Here is a 27,294-nt window from a genome sequence, read left to right as displayed (position 1 = left end):
CTTTCTAACGGGAGCTACATTCTAATAGTGGACCACAGCTGTTGTGGCATGGTGCCAGGAAAAGTCTATCTCGTCAGCGTGAGTTCCATGGTCACTTGCTGTATGCAAGTATCGTATCCAAACAGCACTCCAGATACGGAGGCAACAATTTGGCCTTCTTTGAATATCTCTTCTATTCGAATTGATACTTTAAGTAGAATAAAGTCTGTTCTTTTACAGACAACGGTGCCCTTAACGTCATCAAAAGAAACGTATGATCTGCAAGTCGCAAGGACAATGGCAGAGATACATACCCTTTTATCAACAAATTGCCCCGTGCATTTCGTAGAAATGCTAAGCCAAATCCTAAATATGTCAGATACCAGTGGTATCCCACATGTACTTAAGACAATTTTTGCGGGACTGTTAACACCCTTCGAATCAGTCCTGGGCATTTTTCCTAATTTTGTCTATTCTGTCTTTGGCGGCCTACCACTAATTTTGGGACTCGTAGCAGGAATTTTATTTTCTGCTCCGATATGGCAAGCCAAGTCGCAGACAAGACTCCGGCAATGATGGAAGAAACGATCCTAGCTATACGCTATCGGGACCGCATAGCTAAAGTCCTTGGATTAGCCCGGCTAAGAGATCTGAATATGACCTGGTTTCTTTCATTCAGACCCATCTGGCAGAATTGCATCTTACCTGTGCTTCGATGTATGCTATGCGGAGAAGAATGCGTGTTGGACGTCTGTCTTACACTACCATCAGCAGTACCATTGGATACAGATACTTTGCTAAGTCCTGTAACGGCTCATGCATTGTGTTGTCCCCAGCGGCTACCCATTCTGATGACGGCATTCGTTGAGACTTCACCACTATGATTAGGGGGTAGTGAAGTACGAGGTGAGAGCAGCATCATCCAGGTACGACCTTCTGTGAGCATTGCTGATCCTGACATCGATGATAGCAATCATTCTCACGACTGTACTGTTGCGGCATTTTCAAACTTGGTCGAACTTTCACCTGAAGCCGTAGAACAATTCTTTGAGAGTCTGTCTGAAATGATGTTCTCCCCTGAACAGAAAGAATAACTTTTTAAGCAACGAGCACACAGCGTTCCCTGAACTCTGAATTCAGCCTTCAGCTTTGATAAACAAAAGCTACTGAAAACTTTTGGAACTGTTTTTTCCCCTGAAAGCGAAATTATTTTTTTTCCACTTCCAAAATATGTACCTTTTTTAAGGCACATGTACTCTGCTTAAAGTAGAACTATTCTTAGAGAACAGAGCTTCTATTTTAGGAACTCTAGAGACAATATATTACCTCAGCCTCTAGCACATGTACAGCATTTTTGTATTAATATGTGATGGAATGGTCTTGACCTTCTTTTCTGTGTTAAGAGCCATTTCATGTGTAATTTTCGCAAATCATTCAGCTGATAATTATATGCAATCCTTTTTCTGAATGATAACACTGCTTGAAAAGCATACAGTACCAATACTCATTTTCGTGTATTACCATATACCATTTCAATATGCAAATTTATGTATTTTGGGGTGGGTTGGAAAACACATGCATCATTATATGTTTATATGTTAACTATTGCTTAGTTTTAAGTAATGAGGGACATTAGATCGTGGAGTGGGTGTTGTAGTTCTATCTAGGACCCTAATTAAATATTACTGATTTATGCCCTCATGTGGTTATAAAAAATCATATCCTTATGAAGGCATAAGAATCATATCCATATTTAGTCATAGCCCATGCTGACCAAATTAAGCAAGGCTACTTCCCCAGGCTCCTAGAAAGTACAACGAGTTCTGTAAACAAACCAAACCTCCAGCAACCTGGGAATTCCCCATTGCTTTTGTTTTGATTTCGTCCTAGAACTCCTGTGAGCACTCTAAGAACGGCCAGTTCTTAGTGACATCTTTATTGACGTCTTATGTCCAACCTTACGTCAAACCCGGCACCTTTCAGGCATAAATATACCAAAGTTGCCTTAAGCAAACACACGGTGGTGGTTTTGGAGCAGAGCGGCTATCTACTTGCCCGAGAGCCCAGCTGATGCGAGAGCCCACGGACGCCGCCCCTCCCCTTTGACGCACTGAGAGAGACGCTGTCTTTTCTCCTGCCGAGGAACTCCTCGCGGGTTACTGGGATATCGAGTCTTGAGAGAGAGATACCAGACCTCCTGCTTTCTAATACCCAGGTACGGAGCTGACTAAACCCTTAAAGAGAATTCTTGATTCAGATTCCTTGGCAAAACCAACTTAACTTAAACTGCTACTTACTTACTCCTTCCCACGAATTAGGCTTAGGTCAGGTACACCGGGGTAGGCGTATTTAGAAGCACCAGTTCAGTACGTTAGTCAATGTATATTTGTATGTATATATTTTATCTATTTTAAAGTATCATATGGCTAAGAAACCATATCAATGCTTTTACAGTATTATTTTATAATACTCCTTTTACTGTACGCACTTTACTTTATACTAAGTATTGCAATTGTGGCAATTCATTTCTCTTGTATGAGAAAGAAGACTGCTCAATAAATAACACCTTTTATTGAAAACGCCCGTCTCTCTTTTCTCTACACTCTGGTGAAACTAAGTATGCATAATTGACTGAGCGAAATAGCTGTCTATTGTTTTCACACGACTCTAGAGATACACTCTTATTCTGAGGGAGCAAATTTGTCATGTTTTATGGTTGTCAGAAGCTAATCCCTTCTTGTCTATCCAGGGAGGTTAAACTCCTCCTCGTTTATTCGAGAACGTTTCTAGTGACCTATGAGCTAGCTGGCAAACCTTAAGTCTAATGTAGTCAGTAGAGACCTAGTCGACCTCAGTCCTACGTCTACACTACTGAATATATTATTCCAATGCGCAGAGCCTATTGGGAATATAGGAACTACACCACACCAGGAGGGATTCTTGGCCCCCAAAGTCCCTCAGGAGTAAAGTGGACTTCATCCCCCAACCAGTACTGTGCCAGGGGGCGCATTTGTAGAGTTGTGAAGATGGGGGGGTGGCCTCCGAAGACGTCTTAGCAATACCACTGTGTCGGACTTGGTGGGGGTAACAGGAGGGGTAGTTGCCCCCCCAAGGACAAGCTTGGGGGCCAACTACCCCTCCTATTACCTCCAGTAAGTCCCACACAGCAGTATTGCTAAGTTCTCATAGCAGGCCATGCCCCCTTTCCCCACCACTCTGCAACCATGCTCCCTGGTGCGCTCTTGGATGGGGATTAAAGTCCACTTTGCTGCTGGGGGTCCTAAGGAGCCAACTAGCCTACCTGATACCTCCAGAATGCCCCAGATAGTGGGAATGCTGATAGGTGGACACAGGCCATGCCCCCTTTGTCCACCACTCTACAAACGCTCCTCTTGGCATGCTCTTGGTTGGGGGATGAAGTCCCTTTGCCTTCTGAGGGTCCCTGGGAGGCAAACTAGCCCACCAAGTTCCTCCAGTAAGCCCCATACAGCTGGATTGCTGAGAGTGTTCTGAGGCCATGCCCCCTTTTTACACCACTCTGCAAACATGCCTCCTGGTGCACTGCTGCTCGGGGGATGAAGTCCACTTGTCTCCTGAGGTTCTCAGGACACAAGTGTACTTGTGGGGCATTTGCAGAGTGGTGTAAAAAGGAGTGTGGCCTTGTACCTCTTCTCAGTAATCCCACCGTGTGGGGTTTACTGGAGGTTCCTGGTGGCCTAGTTGGCCCCAGGGACCCTCACTAGCAATGGGGACTTAACCCCCCAACGCAGAGTGTGCCCAGAGGTGCGTTTGCGGAGTCATGCAGGGAGGGGGCGGGGCCTCCAGCAAGGTGCTAGTTTCTTTTTTTTATTTTATTTTTTTATTTATTTTATGGGAGGGGGACAACGTGCCCCCCCTTCGCTGGGCCACTAATGGCCCCGGGGATCCATCCCCCAGAGTCTGGCAATCCTTGACTTTAGAAAATATTTGGTGGGGGGGCCACGTGACCAATTATGGCCCTAGATACCCCATCCCCCCGGGCCTGCCCAGCCTTGTTTTTACAATAATAAATTTGGAGGGGGCCCCCTCCAGAGGCCAATTATGGTCCCGGGGACCCCAGTCCACGGGGCCGACCTTCCGTATTTAAAAAAAAGAATTTAATTAAAGGGGAGGGTTCAAGTGGCCTCCCTCCTGGGCCACTTCTAGCCCCCGGGGCCTGGCCTCTTTGATGGGGACCATGGGAGGAGCCCCAATGCCCCCATGGTCCCTGCCGGCTCCCCACCTCCTGCGGGAGCCGGCATTGCTTTTGGGAAAGGGGAGCTACTAACATACAGCTCCCCTTGTCCAAAAGCAATATTGCTTTGCTACTTGGAAGTGAGAGCAGGTTTCTTGCTCTCGCTTCCAAGAAGCCACGCAGGAGTTTGCTATGGCCACCTGCCATGCCATAGCAAGCGGCAATGTCCCGGGGGTGGACACCCTAGGACATTGCGGGAGCCGGCCCTGGGGGATGGCGGTCCCCAGGGCTATCAAGGGCTCTAGGAGGTAGTTATAACTATAACTACCTACTGGCGACTACCAGTAGGAAATACATTTAGATATCTATACACATACATATATATTCCATCCAATGAGCTGTCACTTGTCCCGAACCTCTTTCTACAGTAAGCCTGCGGCAGGGTAGCGTCCCCTATAAATCAATCAACGTGCACCACAAATCACACCAGAACACACCGTGGCTACTCTTCTTTCATAAGTGTGATTTATTTAAATTTCAACAATTCCATGACTCAACGAGTTTTGGAGCTCCTGGCTCCTGGTTCATTAATAACATGACCTTCAATTCTACCATTTTTAAATACACTACATGATTAAACAATGAAAATAAGTAACAGACGTGTGCCAGACTTCACAAGTCAGTATTTTTGCAATAATTCATACTTCATTTTAAAATGTTCTAAACATGATTGGGCACAAAGAACATCATGATACTTTTAAAAGACATAACTGATGGTTGTCCTAATTAATAAATAAGAGTTGACTGTATTACACCTATGGTATATTTTGCAATTAAGGTCTTTCACCTAACTTCGCTGGTATATATTGTATTTTCGCTGGTATATATGTATTTACCTCAGTTGTTTTTCACTAATTGCAAAATTGTCGACAGTTCTTTTACCCCCATGAACATATTCAAACTCAGTAACTTTATTGACTACATACTTTGGGCCTTATTCAAATAGAGCTGTTCCTGTCTTATTCTATACACGGTGGCTGAAAGGTTTTTTACACGTTGCCCCCCTGGGCAAGTACAACCATATGTAACTTTATTTCTTTTCTGCAAGTGGGCCTTTTTTATCATATGAGTGATCCATGTATCGAAGACAGTTTCAAACAGTGTTACCTTAAATATAATGTCACAGTCATTGCCCCATATAGGATATATTTAGCTCTCTTGCATCTTGCGATCTCCAAAAGACCAATTGCACCTATAACAAAGCATAATGAAATACATTAAAAATGCACTTATTTTAGTGTAAAAAACTAGCTCATGGTCATGCAGCAGCCTCCAAAACATGAATCTCATTTTGTTTGAATAGTTAACCCAATTGTGCAGCTAATTCCTCATCCATATTGTGCCCTGTGGGGTAGAGGGTATTGTACTTAATAATCAGTCTAGATTCTATGCGCCTCAATTCCTGTACCCTGTTCCCACCCCTTTCTCAGACTTGAGTCCTCTCAAGGACACAAAATGATAAAAAATTTGTATTTTTATCAATGATTTTGTGACCAGCCGCAGTGTGTTCTGGTGTGAGTTGCAGTGCACATTGTCCCATGGTCACCTACCAGGACCACTGGTACTTCAGCTTAAAACAAATGCTTATTATGTCATGCCGGCATAGCTGAAACTTTGTTTGCATGTCTGATGTTGAGGATGTGCAGATGTCAACGGGCCGGACTTCAGTTTTATATTGGAGCTCTTAGGTAGAAGTTATACACCACAGATGTACATAGGCGAAAGGTGGAGAGGTCATTCCAAAGCCGTGATTTGTTTGTCTGTCAACCATCATACATGCAGGAGTAAATAATTTACAATGAATACAACAAAAAAGGAGAGAAGAGAAGCGGGGTGGATTCGGTCTCCCCAAATACAATTTACAAAAACAGAAAGAATCCACACCAAGAATGTTACTAGAGTAGTCACCACAGTGGTGGGGAGCACTCAGTGTTCTTTTAATACCCCTCACATACCAAAAGGACCCTTGGTGTCATGCTTCATCACCGGGGTCTTCGCACCCCTCTACGGGATGCGGCATGCTGCTAACCGACAAAATACATGGGAGCACTTAGATCGATGACTATGTGTGGTGTGCGGAGGAGTTCTGTTGTTAAGTGAGTTTTGGGTTTGAAGTGATAAATGGTGAAAAAAAGTTAAAAAGGGCCTGGCACGTGAAGTCTAGTAAATTTTAAAGGGCCTCTGTGCTGGCTCTGTTAAAAATGGGTGTTGAGGTGTATATGTATGATAATGTACAACACCTCATTAGTGCGTCAACATGTTTCGATGCAAAGCATCTTCTCCAGTTCGGGGCTGCACAATCCCCACCTTACTCACATCAAAAATACATCGTATTAGACATAAATTGTTTAATTCGGCTTTCCGAAACTAAGGTGTACCTAATTTTTATTTATATTTCGTAGACATCAGCTATGAATATCTGTAATAGAAAAGGAAAAGAACACAAAAGGACAGATGGTATTATATTACTAAAAATACTTAGTCGTTGGTTCAGTGACCTAGAAAAATATATGTGAGGGCAACACTATCTAGACAAAATTTATCATGCTACTCCTGTGAGGTGCCCTGGAAGCAAAAAAAGCCAAACGTAAGACAAACACACACGTAACATAAAACACACGCTCTATTCAAATAGTAGTAGGGATGGTGCAGTGCTCCAGGATATTGTCATTAGGTTTCCTAGAGGAAAGAAAGTAGTACATACTTGCTGTAAAACACATTTTTAGCACCATGAGCCTCCAGGACGGGGTGTTGTGCTAAATAGCAACCTGGACATAGGGAAGGTAGAAACATAAAACCAAAGCAAAATGTCATAATCTTGGTGGTCCTTGATTACTTACTTGGTTCAGTTGTAAAAGCAACCCTCCGATCTGGTTCGGCTACGCCGAACCAGATCGGAGGGTTGCTGGAGGTTTACTGGAGGTTCCTGGTGGCCTAGTTGGCCCCAGGGACCCTCACTAGCAATGGGGACTTAACCCCCCAACGCAGAGTGTGCCCAGAGGTGCGTTTGCGGAGTCATGCAGGGAGGGGGCGGGGCCTCCAGCAAGGTGCTAGTTTCTTTTTTTTATTTTATTTTTTTATTTATTTTATGGGAGGGGGACAACGTGCCCCCCCTTCGCTGGGCCACTAATGGCCCCGGGGATCCATCCCCCAGAGTCTGGCAATCCTTGACTTTAGAAAATATTTGGTGGGGGGGCCACGTGACCAATTATGGCCCTAGAGACCCCATCCCCCCGGGCCTGCCCAGCCTTGTTTTTACAATAATAAATTTGGAGGGGGCCCCCTCCAGAGGCCAATTATGGTCCCGGGGACCCCAGTCCACGGGGCCGACCTTCCGTATTTAAAAAAAAGAATTTAATTAAAGGGGAGGGTTCAAGTGGCCTCCCTCCTGGGCCACTTCTAGCCCCCGGGGCCTGGCCTCTTTGATGGGGACCATGGGAGGAGCCCCAATGCCCCCATGGTCCCTGCCGGCTCCCCACCTCCTGCGGGAGCCGGCATTGCTTTTGGGAAAGGGGAGCTACTAACATACAGCTCCCCTTGTCCAAAAGCAATATTGCTTTGCTACTTGGAAGTGAGAGCAGGTTTCTTGCTCTCGCTTCCAAGAAGCCACGCAGGAGTTTGCTATGGCCACCTGCCATGCCATAGCAAGCGGCAATGTCCCGGGGGTGGACACCCTAGGACATTGCGGGAGGCGACCCTGGGGGATTGCGGTCCCCAGGGCTATCAAGGGCTCTAGGAGGTAGTTATAACTATAAGTACCTACTGGCGACTACCAGTAGGAAATACATTTAGATATCTATACACATACATATATATTCCATCCAATGAGCTGTCACTTGTCCCGAACCTCTTTCTACAGTAAGCCTGCGGCAGGGTAGCGAACCCCTATAAATCAATAAACGTGCACCACAAATCACACCAGAACACACCGTGGCTACTCTTCTTTCATAAGTGTGATTTATTTAAATTTCAACAATTCCATGACTCAACGAGTTTTGGAGCTCCTGGCTCCTGGTTCATTAATAACATGACCTTCAATTCTACCATTTTTAAATACACTACATGATTAAACAATGAAAATAAGTAACAGACGTGTGCCAGACTTCACAAGTCAGTATTTTTGCAATAATTCATACTTCATTTTAAAATGTTCTAAACATGATTGGGCACAAAGAACATCATGATACTTTTAAAAGACATAACTGATGGTTGTCCTAATTAATAAATAAGAGTTGACGGTATTACACCTATGGTATATTTTGCAATTAAGGTCTTTCACCTAACTTCGCTGGTATATATTGTATTTTCGCTGGTATATATTGTATTTACCTCAGTTGTTTTTCACTAATTGCAAAATTGTCGACAGTTCTTTTACCCCCATGAACATATTCAAACTCAGTAACTTTATTGACTACATACTTTGGGCCTTATTCAAATAGAGCTGTTCCTGTCTTATTCAATACACGGTGGCTGTAAGGTTTTTTACACGTTGCCCCCCTGGGCAAGTACAACCATATGTAACTTTATTTCTTTTCTGCAAGTGGGCCTTTATTATCATATGAGTGATCCATGTATCGAAGACAGTTTCAAACAGTGTTACCTTAAATATAATGTCACAGTCATTGCCCCATATAGGATATATTTAGCTCTCTTGCTTCTTGCGATCTCCAAAAGACCAATTGCACCTATAACAAAGCATAATGAAATACATTAAAAATGCACTTATTTTAGTGTAAAAAACTAGCTCATGGTCATGCAGCAGCCTCCAAAACATGAATCTCATTTTGTTTGAATAGTTAACCCAATTGTGCAGCTAATTCCTCATCCATATTGTGCCCTGTGGGGTAGAGGGTATTGTACTTAATAATAAGTCTAGATTCTATGCGCCTCAATTCCTGTACCCTGTTCCCACCCCTTTCTCAGACTTGAGTCCTCTCAAGGACACAAAATGATAAAAAATTTGTCTTTTTATCAATGATTTTGTGACCAGCCGCAGTGTGTTCTGGTGTGAGTTGCAGTGCACATTGTCCCATGGTCACCTACCAGGACCACTGGTACTTCAGCTTAAAACAAATGCTTATTATGTCATGCCGGCATAGCTGAAACTTTGTTTGCATGTCTGATGTTGAGGATGTGCAGATGTCAACGGGCCGGACTTCAGTTTTATATTGGAGCTCTTAGGTAGAAGTTATACACCACAGATGTACATAGGCGAAAGGTGGAGAGGTCATTCCAAAGCCGTGATTTGTTTGTCTGTCAACCATCATACATGCAGGAGTAAATAATTTACAATGAATACAACAAAAAAGGAGAGGAGAGAAGCGGGGTGGATTCGGTCTCCCCAAATACAATTTACAAAAACAGAAAGAATCCACACCAAGAATGTTACTAGAGTAGTCACCACAGTGGTGGGGAGCACTCAGTGTTCTTTTAATACCCCTCACATACCAAAAGGACCCTTGGTGTCATGCTTCATCACCGGGGTCTTCGCACCCCTCTACGGGATGCGGCGTGCTGCTAACCGACAAAATACATGGGAGCACTTAGATCGATGACTATGTGTGGTGTGCGGAGGAGTTCTGTTGTTAAGTGAGTTTTGGGTTTGAAGTGATAAATGGTGAAAAAAAGTTAAAAAGGGCCTGGCACGTGAAGTCTAGTAAATTTTAAAGGGCCTCTGTGCTGGCTCTGTTAAAAATGGGTGTTGAGGTGTATATGTATGATAATGTACAACACCTCATGAGTGCGTCAACATGTTTCGATGCAAAGCATCTTCTCCAGTTCGGGGCTGCACAATCCCCACCTTACTCACATCAAAAATACATCGTATTAGACATAAATTGTTTAATTCGGCTTTCCGAAACTAAGGTGTACCTAATTTTTATTTATATTTCGTAGACATCAGCTATGAATATCTGTAATAGAAAAGGAAAAGAACACAAAAGGACAGATGGTATTATATTACTAAAAATACTTAGTCGTTGGTTCAGTGACCTAGAAAAATATATGTGAGGGCAACACTATCTAGACAAAATTTATCATGCTACTCCTGTGAGGTGCCCTGGAAGCAAAAAAAGCCAAACGTAAGACAAACACACACGTAACATAAAACACACGCTCTATTCAAATAGTAGTAGGGATGGTGCAGTGCTCCAGGATATTGTCATTAGGTTTCCTAGAGGAAAGAAAGTAGTACATACTTGCTGTAAAACACATTTTTAGCACCATGAGCCTCCAGGATGGGGTGTTGTGCTAAATAGCAACCTGGACATAGGGAAGGTAGAAACATAAAACCAAAGCAAAATGTCATAATCTTGGTGGTCCTTGATTACTTACTTGGTTCAGTTGTAAAAGCAACCCTCCGATCTGGTTCGGCTATGCCGTACTTACAAAGAGCAGGAGAATCCCTGTGTCAGTCTACCCTTGGCCGTGGCTCCATTGATAGTGATAGCCATTCGGAAATCGCCTTATATGTGACCTCGAAAACTCGTAAAGTGTCGAAAAACGGACACGGCTAGGGCCTTATATGGGTATTCCGGTTTTGGGAAAGGCATCCGTAAACTCCCAGCACCTGTGTAGGTGCGTTCAATCAATACGTATTTTGGAAGCCCCAAATAGAACCAGATGGTATAGTAAGCATGCGCATGTGTCAAGATTAGCCACTACTCCTCCAAAAACGCCTATGGGTGCGAAGGTGGTACTGTGTGCTCCCGCTTCGAAGCGGCGCATGCGCACTGCAAGTCTCTTTTTGTAGTTCGTTCGGAAATAGATGTTGGGACACTGCGGGCATCCACAAATGAAGTGCATAGTGGGCGCCCATGCGCATTACAAACTACCGTTCAGGTGGTTAACATCGGAGAGAATCATGCTTAAGTGTACTTATGAAGCCAACTGGTGCTTCAATATTAAAGAGTCATACTAGTTAACAGGGAGCCGACAGTCCTTGATGACATGAGGATCGGTCTGTGCAGTATTATGTATAGCCAAACAGGCACATTAAGGCTGAGAAAAATAGAAGTGTCTGGCCACCACAAGTAGTCTCTTATAAATCACCATGAGGCAAAACTGTGTCACTATTACTCCACCTTGACATTGAAAAACTGAAATATTATTTATACCCGCATACTTGTCCATCTACTTAGGTTCAGTTAATGGGAGATCTATATACCCATGTAGTATGGCTGGGTTATGTAATGTGAATGGAAAAAACGGGGGTTCAAAAAAGAGTCCTGTAGAGAAGACCAGTTCACTGGGACAGTTGTCCCGAGGGAATATCATCGTTGAGCCCGTTGACATGAGTACTCAACCTAAACACCCAACGTTGCTCTTTTTCAAAAAGGTCTTTCTCCAAACTCAGTTGTTCAATGATTGTCCAATGTAGGTCATTCACATAGTGCAACTCATTTAGGAAGTGGGTGGCCATTTTAGTTGTACTCTTTTTGCACCTGGTATTGCTCTTATGTTCATTATTCTGATTCTGGCAGGTCTTGTCGTCATCCCTATGTAATCGAGACCACAGGGGTACGTGATCATATAAATCACGTATTTGCTGTTACAGTTGGTGAATTTTCGTTGTTCCCAAGTGCTGCCATTCCTGTATATCAGTTGTTTACTTTCTTTCGATAAGTGGCAGCTACTGCAGTTTCCACAAGGGTGGTGGCCTTGTACCCAGTGTAGTTTTGGTTGTTCTGGTTCCATTTCTCGGGGGCGTGTATGGACTAGGATATCCTTGAGGTTCCAGATTCGCTTGGGGCAAAGAAGGGTTTCTCAAAATTCAGGTTGCCACATACAAGGGTTCGCCAGTGTTTATTGACAATTTTAGAGGCCTCATTGGAGTGTGTGTTGTATGTAGTCACACAGATTGGTCTTTTGTTTGGCTCCATTTGTGTTCGCTCATCCAGAAGGGCCTCTCGGTGATTGTTGCGTGCCCTTTTCATTGCTCTGTTAATCACAGGTGTGGGATATTTTCGGATCAGGAGTTTATTTTTGAGTTCTGTTGCTTGTGTCTTGTAGTCCTTTGCATTGGAGCAGTTGGAAGGTTATCACGCAGGTGTCGTGGATGAAAGCTATCATACCTCAACAGGCAGTTTCTAGAAGTAGGTTTGAAATGCGTTGTTGTTTTTAGATAACCCTCCTCTGGGTAGATGTTTAAATCCATCTTCTCGCTGGATGCAGTGCTTGTAAATTTCAGGAAATTGTTTTGTCTGTTAAACCATTCCATGAATTGCGCTACTGACTGGAGATCGCCTTCCCAGATGACCAAGACATCATAAATGTAGCGTCTCCAAATTGTAATGTTGTGTCTGAAAGGGTTGCTTTGATAAATAATTTTATGTGTCTCTAGGTGATGTACGTAGAGTCCTGCCAGGCTTGGGGCAAAGGTGCTGCCCATGCTGGTCCCATGACTCTGCAGATACAATGTTTTTTCATATTGGAAAAAATTATTCGTGAGGGCTAGAGAGATACACTCCATCACCACATTCCTTGGTATCTGGTATTTCCAAGTGGCTGAGAAGAGGACTTCCTTGATGATGTTTAAGGGTTTCATCAGGGGGTAAGCTAGTGTACAGGCTCTCTACGTCCAGGCTTAGTAGTAGATGTGTTGTGGGGTCAAAAGGTTGATTCTGTAGAAGCTGAAGTACAGCTTTGGTATCCTTAAAGTAAGTGTTTGTTACCTGTACCAGAGGGCATAGAAAAGCATCAGCAAATCTAGACTAAGGTTCAAGGATTGGGGATGGTGTAAAAGTAAGGGGTCCTAGGTGACTTCTGAATCAGGAATTCTGCCTCTTTTTTAGACAGCCAATCATGAGCCAGTGCTTCTTCTACCATTCCCTGGATCCTTACACGTAACATTTCTGTGGGATTCTCAAATGGGATGGTATAGTTTCTTCTGTCTGTAAGGAGTCTAAGAAACTCTTGGTTGTAGGCCACCGCAGTTTGAATAATGATGGCTCCCCCTTTGTCAGCAGGCTTTATGATGACTTCTTTGTTAGCTGTTAGTTGCTTGATAGCCTCTTGTTCCAATCTGTTAGTATTGTAAAACACATTCTTGTCCATTGACGTTAGACTGCCAAGATCCGCCATTACTGTCTTTTCAAAAGCCAGCAGTTCGACCGGAATGGCAGTGTCCGTTGGGGTGAAAGTTGATTTTAATTTCAAACCTGTGTCAGTTGGAGTGGAAGTATCCTCGTTGTCCTTGAAAAAAGCCTGTAATTTTAGTTTGCGCATAAAGTCCTGCAACTCGGTGTGTATTTTGAAAGTGTCCAGTCTGTTAGTAGGTACAAACCCTAGACCTCTGTTGAGAACAGTTTTCTGGGTGTCAGACAGTACCAGAGGGATGATGTTAACCACTTGGTCCCCCTCTTGCTGGTTGATGCTTGGTTCTGGAGGGCGCCGGTCATGCTCCTTGTTGCCACTCAAGGGTCTTCTTGGTCTCCCGTCTGCCAGGTCATGTTGTTGCCCCTCCTGTTCCTGCCTCGTCGCGGTCCTGGGCGTGACCCTAAAAAAGGTGCCGGGCCATAGAAGCTTCCATCATATTCCGGGGTCCATTGTTGGAACTGGGGTCCCGCTGGATGTGGTCAATATTGGTACGGTTGAAAATGTGGTGGGCCTTGGTATGGTTGGTACATCGGGGGTCCTTTGCAACCCCTCCATCCCCTCTGTCTAGGGTAGAATTGTTTCTGTTGTCTTGGCCCCCCTCTCTGATATCCGTGGGATTGATGCCCACTTGCGTTTGACCCATTAGAACTGCCATCTGCCGTATCGCTGTCCTGATCGCTGTTATAATCTCTCGTGAGATAGTCGTCTCTAATGTAGGGGTATGCTTTCTCATGTGTGAAGCGATCTTTATCTTTTTTAAACTTGTTGAATTTACTCTGTTTCAACGTTAGTTCAAATTCCGTCATTTGTTGGTTGAGTTCATCCAACCGTTTCTTGAGGACAGGTTGGGACTGGTAAGATTTGAGTTGGACCTCAAGCTTCTGAATGTCTATTTTGAGTTCCTGGGCTATTCGTGTGGTAGTTTTTATAATCAGGACTAGCCAGTCCCTGGCGCAGTGCCATGAGATCAGTGACCAGTCCTTCTTAAAAGACAAATCGTTTTGGAAAATAAAAGGTTTTTCACGATAAGGTCCTGTGGGCCACTTTTGCCCTCAGGTACTCAGTCATCAATATTCCATGGAGTGCGGCCTTTATTTGGGTTCTCCTAAGATTCGTGAGCTCGTCCCAGTCTGCCCTAGCCGCTTCCGTTTTTCGACACTTTACGAGCTTTGGAGGTCGCATATTAGGCGATTTCCGAATGGCTATCACTGTCAACGGAGCCACGGCCAGGGGTAGACTGAGACAGGGATTCTCCTGCTCTTTGTAAGTACGGCATAGCCAAACCAGATCGGAGGGTTGCTTTTATAACTGAACCAAGTAAGTAATCAAGGACCACTAAGATTATGACATTTTGCTTTGGTTTTATGTTTCTACCTTCCTTATGTCCAGGTTGCTATTTAGCACAGCACCCTGTCCTGGAGGCTCATGGTGCTAACAATTTGTTTTACACCATTTATCACTTCAAACCCACCACTCACTTAACAACATAAGCCCTCCACACACCACACATAGTCATCGATCTAAGTGCTCCCACGTATTTCGCCGGTTAGCAGCACGCCGCATCCCTTAGATGGGTGCGAAGACCCCGATGATGAAGCATGACACCAAGGGTCATTTTGGTGTGTGAGGGGTATTAAAAGAACACAGAGTGTTCCCCACCACTGTGGTGATTACTCTAGTAACATTCTTGGTGTGGATTCTTTCTGTTTTTGTAAATAATTTACAGACTGTATCCCCAAGTGCTCTCCTCTCACTGTGTTTTGCACTAGACTAAGCCCGGGGATGAACTACACTCGTGGTGTATGCGGATTTTCCCGTACTCTGCGCTCCAAGGAGCACGTAGAATTCCGAAAAACACCGCTCCGCAGAGCAGAGTGGAGTTTTTTTGCCTTGCTCGCTCTCCCCAGCATCAAGTAGGTGAGCGCAAGCGAGAAAATCCACATGCTGGCAAGATCTTTCCTCACTTTCGCTCCCCAATGTCAAGTTGTTGAGTGCCAGTGAGAAAAATCCACCTCCCAGTGAGATTTCTCAACACAGGTGGTCAGATTTTTCAATTGCGGGTGGGCACGGGTGGTCGCAACCACTCGCACTGAGAAACCTTCTGTTTGTATTGACAAAGTTGCGCTCAAGCAGAAAATCTACTCAATCTGGAGAAAAGAAGCAGCGCCCACTTGCACTGCCCATGGTGCCATTTGCCTTGATTTTCCAGCGCATGACAAACACTGAAAACCAACGCGAACAGGCAGCACATAGCACACTCTGCCAGTTGCGGAACTCCACGTAGCGCGGCAGAGTATTTTGGTCACTTCACATTCCGCATAGAGGCACTCCGCGAACTCAACCCAGGCTTGCAATAGACTGCTAAAGATCATACTGTGTTCTCTCTGAAACTTCACAGCTGTGTTTCTGTGCTGCGTTTACCCATCTGCTCGCAAGTTGATTAATACTGCATAAACTAAATAGGCATTTATAGTTTGTGTATATATTAATAATATATGGATTCATTTGGATTTTTTTCTGTTCGATCTGGTAAAATCTCATGAAATGATATTGCACCTTTTTGGGGCATTGAAACGTAATAATTCTTAATCAGTCAGATTTTATAGATGCCGGCAAGAGGACAATGGTTTTTGTTGTCCAAAATGCTAGTTTTAGGGCAGTGGCCTGAAACTCGAATAAGCCTGCAAGATGAACTATCGTATCATACATATGTCAAAAAAGTTAAAGCTGAAAACTGCTGGAGACTCCTCATGGGATAACTGGTAGAGGTTTTGCTTTTGCCAATTCAGTGAGTTTATAGAAAAAAGAATGACCAGTTCATGAAGATCGTGAAATTGAATTTATAATTAATATTGAGAAGAATTTCAAACAAAATAGGTTTTTGAGGGGAAAAAACACAAAATGGAAACATTGTGGCAGAGGGCAGTAATAATAATAATAATAATAATAATAATAATATGTTTATTGTACAGTTAATTAAAACCATTACAAAAATTGAATGTCGCTTATAAGCAATAAAACATCAGTTTAAAAGAACAATGTTATTTACAATTTTTCTGAAGCTTACTGACGTTGCCCAGAGTTGCCGTAAGCCCAACTGGTCCAGTGCAGTGTCCAAATAGTATCTAGCTGGGCAAGTTTCTGCGGTTTCTACTTCTCTCCACAAGTAGAAGTTTAACGTTTCTGGCTGCCCTTTTTTGATCTTGAACCGGGTTTTGACAAAAGCTCCTTTTCTGGCTAGCTCCTGTCTTTGTATCCCGAATTCGAGCCTCATTTGCACCGGAGATGTATATCCGGGCAGCCCATATATTATTCTCAGCGCTCTTGCGATGGTGCCATTCAATGTTTCCGCGTCCCTCCCTCTCATGGCTTCACTTCCGTAAGTGATTGATGGAATAAGTTTGGCCTCTATCACCTTGATCAGAGTGAGAAAGCTTGGCCCAGCGGATATATTTTTCAGGTTTCTTAATGCAATCACTGTTGTTAATCCCCTCTTTTTTATTGCCTCACATTGTGCTTTGTAATTGCCTTTGCTGTCAATCATGACCCCCAGATATATGTAGTCTTGTACGACTGTAAGCTTGACTTTTGCCAGGTGCCAGTTGTACTTTATTTTTATTTTCCGGTGATTTACACATATGACTTTTGTTTTGTCTTGGTTAATACTTAGTTTATTGATGTCTGAGTATAGAGATGTAGTGTCCAGCAGGCGTTGTAGTACTATGGGTGTCCGACTGATGAGTACTAAGTCGTCTGCGTATAGGATGTTGGATAGCTGACGACCTCCTAGCTTCGGGGCATGCGCATTGCTTCCATTGAGTTGGACTGAAAGCTCGGTCATAAATAGACTAAAAAGTGTCGGGGTAATGACGCACCCTTGTTTTAATCCTGAAGTTGTGTTCATCTTTTTCAATAGATGGTCTCCTACCCCCAACTTTACTTGTACCCAGGTGTTACTATGCAGAAGGATTAGTTGTCTTAGGAGCAATGGTGGGATACCTAACATTTTTAATTTTGCCACAGAATATTTCTGTTTATATGATCGAATGCTGAGCTGTAATCAATGAAGCAGATGTATAGAGGCTGTTTGATTGCAAGTGCATCGTCTATCATTAGTGAGAAGGCGGAGATGTTAGTAGCAGTGCCCATGTCTCTACAGAAGCCGGTTTGGTTGTAGGGTATTGCTTTAATTTCTGTAGCCCATGTTGTTAATTCTTGAAGAAGTACCCCGGGATAATATTTGGCTCCATTGTCCAGAAGAGCAACTAGCTGATAGCTCTTTGGGTCGCTCCTGTTGCCTGTTTTGTAAATTGGTGAGATTATTGAGCCCTTCCACGATGATGGCATTATTGATGTCTCTAGGATTTTATCAAAGATCGGTTTTAGAACTGTAGCCCGAAATTCAGGGTCTTGTTTGAATAGTATAGGCTGGATCCCGTTTGGGCCAGGAGCTTCCTCACGCCTACCTTTTAAGATTCTTTTGTGAACTTGGTTGTTTGTGATTGTGAGGTTCGGTCCGTGTTCTGCATTAAAGTTTCGCTGGAGCAGTAGGGTTTCCGAACTAGGCGCAAGGCTATTTAAGCCAATTTGGGGAATCTGTTCTTTGTTAAAGTGATGTTCGAGGTAACTTATCCATGCTTCTTCTGTGACGTTGGAGCTGATGCACTGACCTTGCGGATTAGATAGGGCATTAATCTTCTTCCAAAATTGTGCGCTGTTATTTTTTTTGATGTCGTACAGGAGTCGAGCCCAAAGAGATTCTTCGGCTTCCTTTTTCTTTTTCTAATTAAGTTTTTTGCAAGTAGCTTTTAACTGCCGCAGTTCTTGCAGTGCCGAATGGTCTTTCTTCAGCCTCCGCAGTGTGAGGTTTATCCGTGCTTTTAGCTGTTTTAATTTGACGTTATTGCATAGTTTGGAACCTGGCCGTAGAGTTTGATGGCACTTTGTTCTCCTGTTTTGAGAGTGGCCCTTTGTATCTCCGTAGCTGTTACGTAGGGTGTTTGTGAATGCCTCCCAGCCTCCAATTTATTAATGGTTTGGCTGCTTTCTCTTCTTCCCAGAGTTGTTTTGCTAAAGAGAGGAGTCCCTCGGGATCGTTGGAGCTACATTTTACTCTTCTCTCGTTGTTGGTATATTCTGAGCAGGTTATGTTTGCTGGAGGAAACTATATAGTGATGGGTCTTCTACCGTGATTTCCTGGGGTAAGTGATCGCTAAAATCTACGCTCCCAATGCAATAGTTTTTTACTTTTGTTAACATGTGGCGAGAACAGAATGTGTAGTCAATTGCGGACCTTGTTGCTGCGTTGTTAAATGTTGCTGTTTGTGAGCGATCTCCAGGAAATCTGTCGTTTAATGCACGTGAGCCCAGTTGCTCTAAGAACGACAATACATTTTTCAAGGTGTTTGTGAGTCTTCCATCTGTGTTGATGTCTTGGGGCATTTCCTCCCAAGCAAATGGATCCTCCTCTGAGTGGATGTCATCAGCTCGTTTCCTCAGCATGTTTAGATTGAAGTCCCATGTAATTATCCAGTTATTTGTTTTCTCTTCTGTTATCATTTTCACCAGCTCTTCCTTTAGTTGTTGACTCCCTTTGTTTTTGTCGCGAGGGTGCAGATAGAGGTTTACAAGTATTATATGTTCTTTATTTGTCTTCCCCTGTAGCGTAGGTCGAGTTACTTGCCTTTCATTTGGTGGCGCTAGGTTGTATGGTAAGGGTTCTGTTGCGTAAATGCTGCTTATGGAGCTGTATGTAGCTAAACCTCCCTTTTTATGGCCGAATTTAGCATTTCTAATTGCCGGCAGGTAAAGCATGTTGAAGCCATGCAGTGCCGTCGGTACTTCGCTCCATGTTTCTTGGAGCAAAATTATATCAAATATATGTAGATAAGATAGCAGTTCCAAGTCAGAGGTCTTGTCTCCCCGCCCATTGAGGTTCCAGGAAAAGATTTTCAGTGAGTTCCTGAATGGGGGGTGCATGCTGCTTAGAATGTCACGTTCTTTCAGTATTGATGTTTATTGTCCTGGTAACTGTGCTCCACTCCAGTGTGGGTCTGCTTCTGTCGGCGTAAGCCCTAAGTGCAACGTGTTCTCCATTCCCCCTGTACTCTGTGCTGTTGCTGCGCGCCCCTCGCAGTACTGATTATAATCGTAGGCTTGGTTGTCCAGAACCAGGTTTTCTTGTTGGCACTTTGATTCGGCCAATAAGGGGTTAGGACATCTTGGTTTTTCAAGTGGCTGGAGATTAATGCCCCATTCGTTGAACCTATTTTATTCCTTTAGGATTCTCTCAGCTAGGTCTGGTGTAGCACAGACTGTTTTTGTTAACTCTGTTCCTGGGCGATCAGGAGATTCTTTAAACTCAACTGAATCCAGGTCAGTGGTTTTTATGTTCCTTAAGGTGTTGATGGACCTTAGTAAACGCAAGATGTTGCCCCTGATTAGTATATCAACCCGTCCCTTTGATATGTACTCTGGGTAAAACATGAATTGTTGCGCCAGAGTGCCCTGTTTGTGGATCCGGGTGTTCTCTGCGCTGTTGAGACCTCTGTTAATGGTGATGGCCCCCGCGCTGGTGTAGTCAGGCAGAGTAGCTGGCTGTTGTTTGCTGAAGCTTTCGCCATACTTGGCACTGATGTTATAAATGTCTCCCCCTCCCTGCAACTGCTGCTCTGTGAGGCTGTTTTTTTCCCTACTGGCTCCAACGGCCCATTAGTTAATAATGTTGATGAGCCTTGTAGTGCCTTATTGAGTGCCCAGTCCTTTATTGTAGTTATCAGTGGTTCCCCGATCGAGCTCCTGCTTTTGGTCTCCGGTTTCTGTTCCAGTCCGTCAGTAGTTAATTCCTTGGCAATTGTGAGCACAGCGATTTCTAGTGCTTTTTCCTGGATCGGACTCTTTTTCTTTTCCCGACCCGGGACCATATCTACTTCCTTCCGACAAGAATAGACTAGTTGATCATCCGTTGATTCATCCCGGGGACTGTATATTCCATCCTTACTATGTGGCAGTGCCTGCGTGGGTTTTCGGTTTCTCCCCTTCCTCCTTTGTTTTCTTCTCTGTTTGGACAATAATTGTGCACCTTCAGTCGGTTCCTCTTTTTCCAGGGATTTACTGGATTGAGTGGTCTTTCTCGTCAGGGCTGCTGATGTTCCTTCGGCTAGTGCACTGTTGTTTAGCCCTGGTAAGGGTAAGTCCCCATCCTCGGAAGCCTGCCTCCCGTCTGATATCTGGGCCGCATTTGCAATTTGCTTAGTCTGTGCCTTGGGACCTTGGACTTTTCTTAGCTTGGTTGCTTGTTGCCCACTGATGCTGGTGTGGGCCACCCCTGGCACGGGATGGGCTGGCACTGCTTTCCTAATGTTGGCAAGGATTATCCATTGCTGATTGTACTGTTGCTAGCTTGTCCACTATTGTTATACAGGTGCAGCTAGCCTGGGCGAATTTTGGCCCTGACTGTGCCCTCTTGATCAGGTTGTTAAGGTCTGCCAGCTTGTCGTCTATGCCAGTGACAAAAATGGAGAGTGAATTGAGGACTGGCAACTGGAGGTCCATCTTATCTGATTGATACTGCAATGCGTTCACAGACATTTGCAATGTGTGCAATAGAGTGGACCAAATATCGTCTTTGTTTTGAGATTTATCTTTTTCGATGATGAGTTTTGGAGAGCTGTTATTTCTTCTTTCTGGCTCACCTCCAGTGGCAGTAGGATAAGCGCGACTAATTCCTCCCATTCTCCAGGAGTAAGATATGATGACTCTGGTTCAGTTCCGTGAGACATTAATAATCCTGTTGATGCCCGATTCGTGTTACAGTCAGGTTTAGCTGCGACAGAGCCGAGGCCATATTGGGTATTAGATTTTTCCCGGCTTAGTTGAGCGTGCTCATCTTGTACTGATGGGGGGTTTCCGACATCGTTTTTTTTTTTTTATATTATCGGAGTCTTCGCTATCTCCTTTGCTCATGTTAGCCGTGCTCATATTAGCTGTGCATGCCTCCTTATGCTTACGTGACCCAAGTCTCTCTGATGAATCCAGCCCAAAAGTACCTAAGTAGAGAGGGTTATCGTTGCGGTTATCTTCCGTTTTGGCCTTTGGTGGCGTATCTTGTTGCTGTAAGGGATCATGAGAAGCTATACTGAGCTCCTGGTTTTTGTTACCTTTCACGTCTCCTCCCAATAGCTGTGAAAGTGTTTTGTCCAAGGATCCATCCTTGACGTGCTTATAGGAGATGCAGTTATTGGTCATGTACCCCTTTTTTTCCTCCATACCTTCTACTCCACTCTCTGCAGTTGTTGCTCTGCAGCTCTCCACCTGTCCAGGCGTGTAATACTTGCAGTCATTGTCTATTGCAATGTTTATAGGGGGGCTATCTCCAGTTGACTCAGGCCGTCGTATCCCAGGTGATAATTTTTCTCGAATCCCTGGGTCTTTGCCTCCTTGATTATGGCTGGTGCATCTTTTCCCTCTTTAGGGCTTGCATCTCCACTACCATAGCTTTTGCCGGCAGCTGATAAGCTTCTGCACTCTGGCCCCTGCTGCTGCCATTGCTGCTGCTGTTGTGCCAACTGGTGTTCCGTTTGATATGCATGCAAAGGTTGGAGTGGATCTGGGAGGTTAGTTACTTTACTGCTATTTATACACAGTACCGGCCCAACGTCCTTTAGGAATGAGAATTATTGGGTTGGTAACTTGACTTGGGCAGGGTAGAGTCGCTGCTTGTACTACTTGCCATCCCGCTTGTTGAGGGTTCGGGGCTGGTAAGGAGCGGAGAGATTAGATTGTAGGCTTCGCCTTTTGTCCTCGCGTCTGCTTCGGTGCTTCTCTTGTTTAGTGAATTATTGGTTGCTCTCCTCATTCTTTTGGCAGGGTTTACTGGTGCCTGCTGCCTTGTCCTCCCAGACCGCATTGTTGCGTGCAAGATGCTGTGAGCTATTAGCTATTAGGTTGAGGGAGCTGTCTTGACTGTCTATTAGGCCGCGGTTTTTCGGGTGTCACGTTTTTCGAATGCTGATATCAAGCTTCCCGATTCCCGCTCTCTGTGAGCCTCTCTGGGCACTCCTCGTGGCCGAGCAAAGGGAGGAGGGAGGAGGGAGGAGGGAGGGAGGAGTATCAGGAGCGCGGCAGCCGATCAGGTGACGGCCACAGCGGCGTTAGCGGGAGGCAAGCAGCGCTCGAGACCCAGGGGCTTGTCGGCTTGCTGGCTTGCAGGCCGAATGCAGGAACCCCAGCCCGTAGTCCTGGGAGTTGCTTGGGGTAGCTTGATGGACAAGCGCAGAAGCCCCCGGCTCCTGCTTTCTGGGGCAACTACCGGTTGCCGGTTGGTGAGCTGGTGAGCGTGGCTGGTGAGAGCGGTAGAAAGAATCTTTGGATAAAGGCGTACTGGGACAAGGAGGCCGTTGCTAAAAGGGTTATCGCCCACTGCACCCACTGCTCTGACCGCTGCTGTCAGAGGGCTGTGAAGGGCCGTGGAGGCGCCGCTGTCAAAAGGCTGTGAAGGGCTGTGGAGGCTCTGCAGGGAGGCTGCCACGGTTGGTCGGCTCCCGCGGCTCCTGCCTGCCTTACACAGCTCTTGTGGAGTGATGCTTGATACTTGAGGCTACTGCTGCTGCGGGGATTTCACACATGGCTCCTACCACTGCGGAAAACTTGCAGTTGGTGTGGCACCAATCTCCTAGCGGCTACCTTTGGGGGTATCTCATGCGGCTCATGCAGCTCCAGCTCTTGCCGCTGTGGGTGTCTTGCGGGCCTCCTACCGCTATGGAGACTCGCGGCTGCAGCCACTGTGAGCTGGTTTTCCCCGGCTTTCCCCCTGCTATTGGGCAGGCTATTGCCCCGCTTTGAACAGTCCCGCTGTCCCGAACAGTCCCGCCTGGAAGACTCGCGGCTCCAGCCTCTGTGGCAGACTCAACCCTCGCGGCTCCTGATTAGGTTTGCTTGCTGGGGGCGTATTTGGAGGCTTTTCGGCGGCTTTTTTGTGCCTTCGCTTTTTGGCGCGGCTGCAGAGGGGCCACACACCGCACGTCGAAGGGGAACTTGCAGACTTGCAGACGGGCACACGCGGCACATGACAGCAGTGGCAGGACAGCCGGGACAACCAGGAACCGGGAGCCGTCACCGACCCGCAGCCTCTCGCGCCAACACCCACAACAGACTTGAGCCTCGAGCCTCAAGCAAAACGTGGACAGTATCTGTTCCAGAGGGGTAAATGAAAGAAAAAGTTAACATTTCCAAATTAGTAAAATTGGAAAATAATGACTTTGCTCAAAAAATAACAATTGACCCGCGGGAAAAAAAAAGCTGTTGCATTCTACCTTGAAGGGAAAAGACCTTTACAAGCTTTACTTTGAGGGAGGTGTCTTGGGCACTATCAAGTCATTTTCTTTGGGGATGGGATGACAGTGACTCCATGAGGAACTTGATGAGCATGTGTGAGGAAAGCATATTTAGCTTTACTTCAATCGGCATTATTGATGGAATTAGACAACAGAATATCTGTCACATGAGACTGAATCGACATGTCCTGAAGCACAGGCGATTCAAGCACTAATTATTAAGAAGATACTTACCAGAGAACATTTGAGCACTATAAGATACCCATAGTTTTAGGTCAACTACAAACAAAAAAACAGAATGGATTTAAAACAATGTGACAGTAGAAGGAACATTTAAAGGGAGTTTTTTATGATCAAGTTACTATTTAGTTGTAGCTAAGATTAATATGAACTAGACAAACTGGCTGTTATGCAGTTATGGCTCTTACTTTAACCCGTTCGCTGCTGCCGTCGGCCGTTGGACGTCGCGCGAGCTACCTCCCTGGTGCTGCGCACGTCCAATGGCCGACGCGGCCGCACCCGTTTCTTCGAACGTTCAGCACTGGCGCTGAACGTTCGAAGCAGGAAACGGGTTAAAGTCTGATAATCATATGTTATATAGGTAAACACAATTTCAAAATGAAATGTGTAATTGAAAACAGGTGTAGAGGATGGGAATGTCTACTACCCAAGAAGATGGATGTCTTGGCTTACTGCTCCACTCTGCCATGCAAAAGGCTCAGATGGCTTTTCTGACTTCTTAGCGGGAACATTCTGCATCCTCAGGACAATAAGTAACCCCCCCAATGATGCGGTCCAACTGAGGCACCACCCAATTTGCTCCAAGAGTCCCCACTCCATGCCCTCCAATCATCAGTTCCTCACCATTTGGGACCCAAGTGTGAAGCACCTCACCATAAGATGGCCACTGCATTGACACAGAGCCATCAGTAAGGATGTCCAGGCTACTTGGGACCCCCCAACTGTCCCAAACAAGACCTGACTGGCTACCACCTACTACATTAAGGTGGGTGCACCCATACCATAATCCTCCACACTACCTGCCTCCAATAATCAGCCTAGCATTTTGAAAAAGGCTCAAGGACGGTGCCGATGCTGGAACCAATATTTCCCAGTAAATTCTTCCTGCATTCAAAGTAATTACCAGACTAACTATCGAGTAACTACCAGAATCCCCCATCACTCTTAGCAAGCCTCCATATATACTTTGAGAATGGGTGCTCATCCCTGACCACATCACTAAAAAAGGGAAGGGAGGAGACATATCTTCAAACTGATTTGTGATCGGATCCAGTGATAGAGTCTTGAAACCGGCAAGTATCCTGGTAATAGTCATACACAGTGCTGCATCTTGAGGCTCTGCACGGCTATTTTAAAACAAGCATTTACAATGCAATGGTCTCGGCATTATTAAAGGTAGAGATATTGGCATTGCTCATGACATTTATTTTTTATTTTTAAATCATAAATAAATGGCATTGTCATTTACATTGCCAATAGCTTAATCGCTCGCAAATGCATGACCTATTGCATTTACACCCACACAGAGCCACCCACACGGAGTCATTTACATAGAGCCACCTACACAGAGCCACTCTCACACAGACAGAGCCACCCACACATAGAGCCACCTACAAAAAAAGCTATCTACACAGAGCCACACACACACACACACACAGCCACCCACACATAGAGCCCCCTACAAAAAAAGCTATCCACACAGAGCCACACACACAGAGCCACACACACATAGAGCCACCTACAAAAAAGCTATCCACACAGAGCCACACACACACACACACACAGAGCCACCCACACATAGAGCCACCTACAAACAAAGCTATCCACACAAAGCCCCCTCCACACACACACACAGCCCCGCACACACACACAGAGCCCCACACACAGAGCCCCACACGCAGAGCCACACATACAGAGCCACACACACAGAGCCACACACACAGCCCCCCACACACACACAGAGCCCCCCCCCACACGCACAGAGCCCCCCACACACACAGAGCCCCACACACACAGAACCCCACACACACAGAGCCCCACACACACAGAGCCCCCCACACACACAGCCATACACACACAGAGCCACACACACACCCAGAGCCACACACACACCCAGAGCCACACACACACAGAGCCCCACACACACAGAGCCCCACAAACACAGAGCCACACACACACAGAGCCCCCCACACACAGAGCCCCCCACACACAGAGCCCCACACACACAGAGCCCCACACACACACAGAGCCCCACACACACACAGAGCCACACACACACACAGAGCCACACACAGAGCCACACACACACACACACACACACACACACAGAGCCACACACACAGAGAGCCACACACACACACCCAGAGCCACATACACACAGAGCCACACACACACCCAGAGCAACATACACACCCAGAGCCACATACACACCCAGAGCCACATACACACAGAGCCACATACACACAGAGCCCCACACACACACACAGGAGAGCAAGCACAGCGAGGGGGCAGGAGAGCAAGCACAGCCAGGGGGCAGGAGAACAAGCACAGCGAGGGGGCAGGAGAACCAGAGGGCAGGGGAGCAAGCACAGCCAGGGGGCAGGGGAGCAAGCACAGCCAGGGGACAGGGGAGCAAGCACAGCCAGGGGGCAGGGAAGCAAGTACAGCGAGGGGGCAGAGAAGCAAGCACAGCGAGGGGGCAGGAGAGCAAGCACAACCAGGGGGCAGGAGAACAAGCACAGCGAGGGGGCAGGGGAACCAGGGGGCAGGGGAGCAAGCACAGCCAGGGGGCAGGGGAGCAAGCACAGGCAGGGGGCAGGGGAGCAAGCACAGCGAGGGGGCAGGAGAACAAGCACAGCGAGGGGGCAGAGAAGCAAGCACAGCAAGGGGGCAGGGAAGCAAGCACAGCCAGGGAAGCAAGCACAGCCAGGGGGCAGGGAAGCAAGCACAGCGAGGGGGCAGGGAAGCAAGCACAGCGAGGCGGCAGGTATGCAGGTATTTTGTGTCATGGAAGCGTGCAGATTACTGAAACAGACAGGGTTAATGAGTTTAGTCACCCTTCTGGCAGCTGATGGCACCCTGGTAATTCTTGTGAAGCCCTTTTGGGCAGATCCGGATTTATTTACCCCCTTTAATTGAGTACATACTTTCAATGCTGTAGTATTTAGTTGTGGGCACAGTTGGACATTGAATTATTGAATCTAATTGTAGGTTACTGAGTTCTGAGGTTCGAGTCCACAGTACCTCCTGGATTCAGCCCAAAACTGGTCCGCGCCGGTGTTATGAGATTTACATTCTGAAAGGGACACTTGGGTGTGATACAACAGAGGAGCTCTAACTTCTGATTGCTCTCGGCCTGCCCCACGCGGACTTCTCACGGGCATTATGGGGCTTCTATGCACCAGTGGGGGTTTGGGTCAGTAAACTCTAGTGAGTGGAACCAGTTAAGGCAGATATGGTAATAGCTTGGGAGACATTGCATTAGACTTACGGCAGGAGAATGCATAGCTTAATCAAGGTCGGTGATGTGTGGATAGGGTGAGTGAGGGGTCAATAATAGGATTCTTTGTGTGGGGGAGGGACAAATAGGGT

Source organism: Lissotriton helveticus, chromosome 6 (genome assembly GCF_964261635.1).
Source record: "Lissotriton helveticus chromosome 6, aLisHel1.1, whole genome shotgun sequence".
Taxonomy (NCBI): domain Eukaryota; kingdom Metazoa; phylum Chordata; class Amphibia; order Caudata; family Salamandridae; genus Lissotriton; species Lissotriton helveticus.
The sequence above is the reverse complement of the archived record's forward strand: the minus strand, read 5'-3'. Positions refer to the sequence as shown.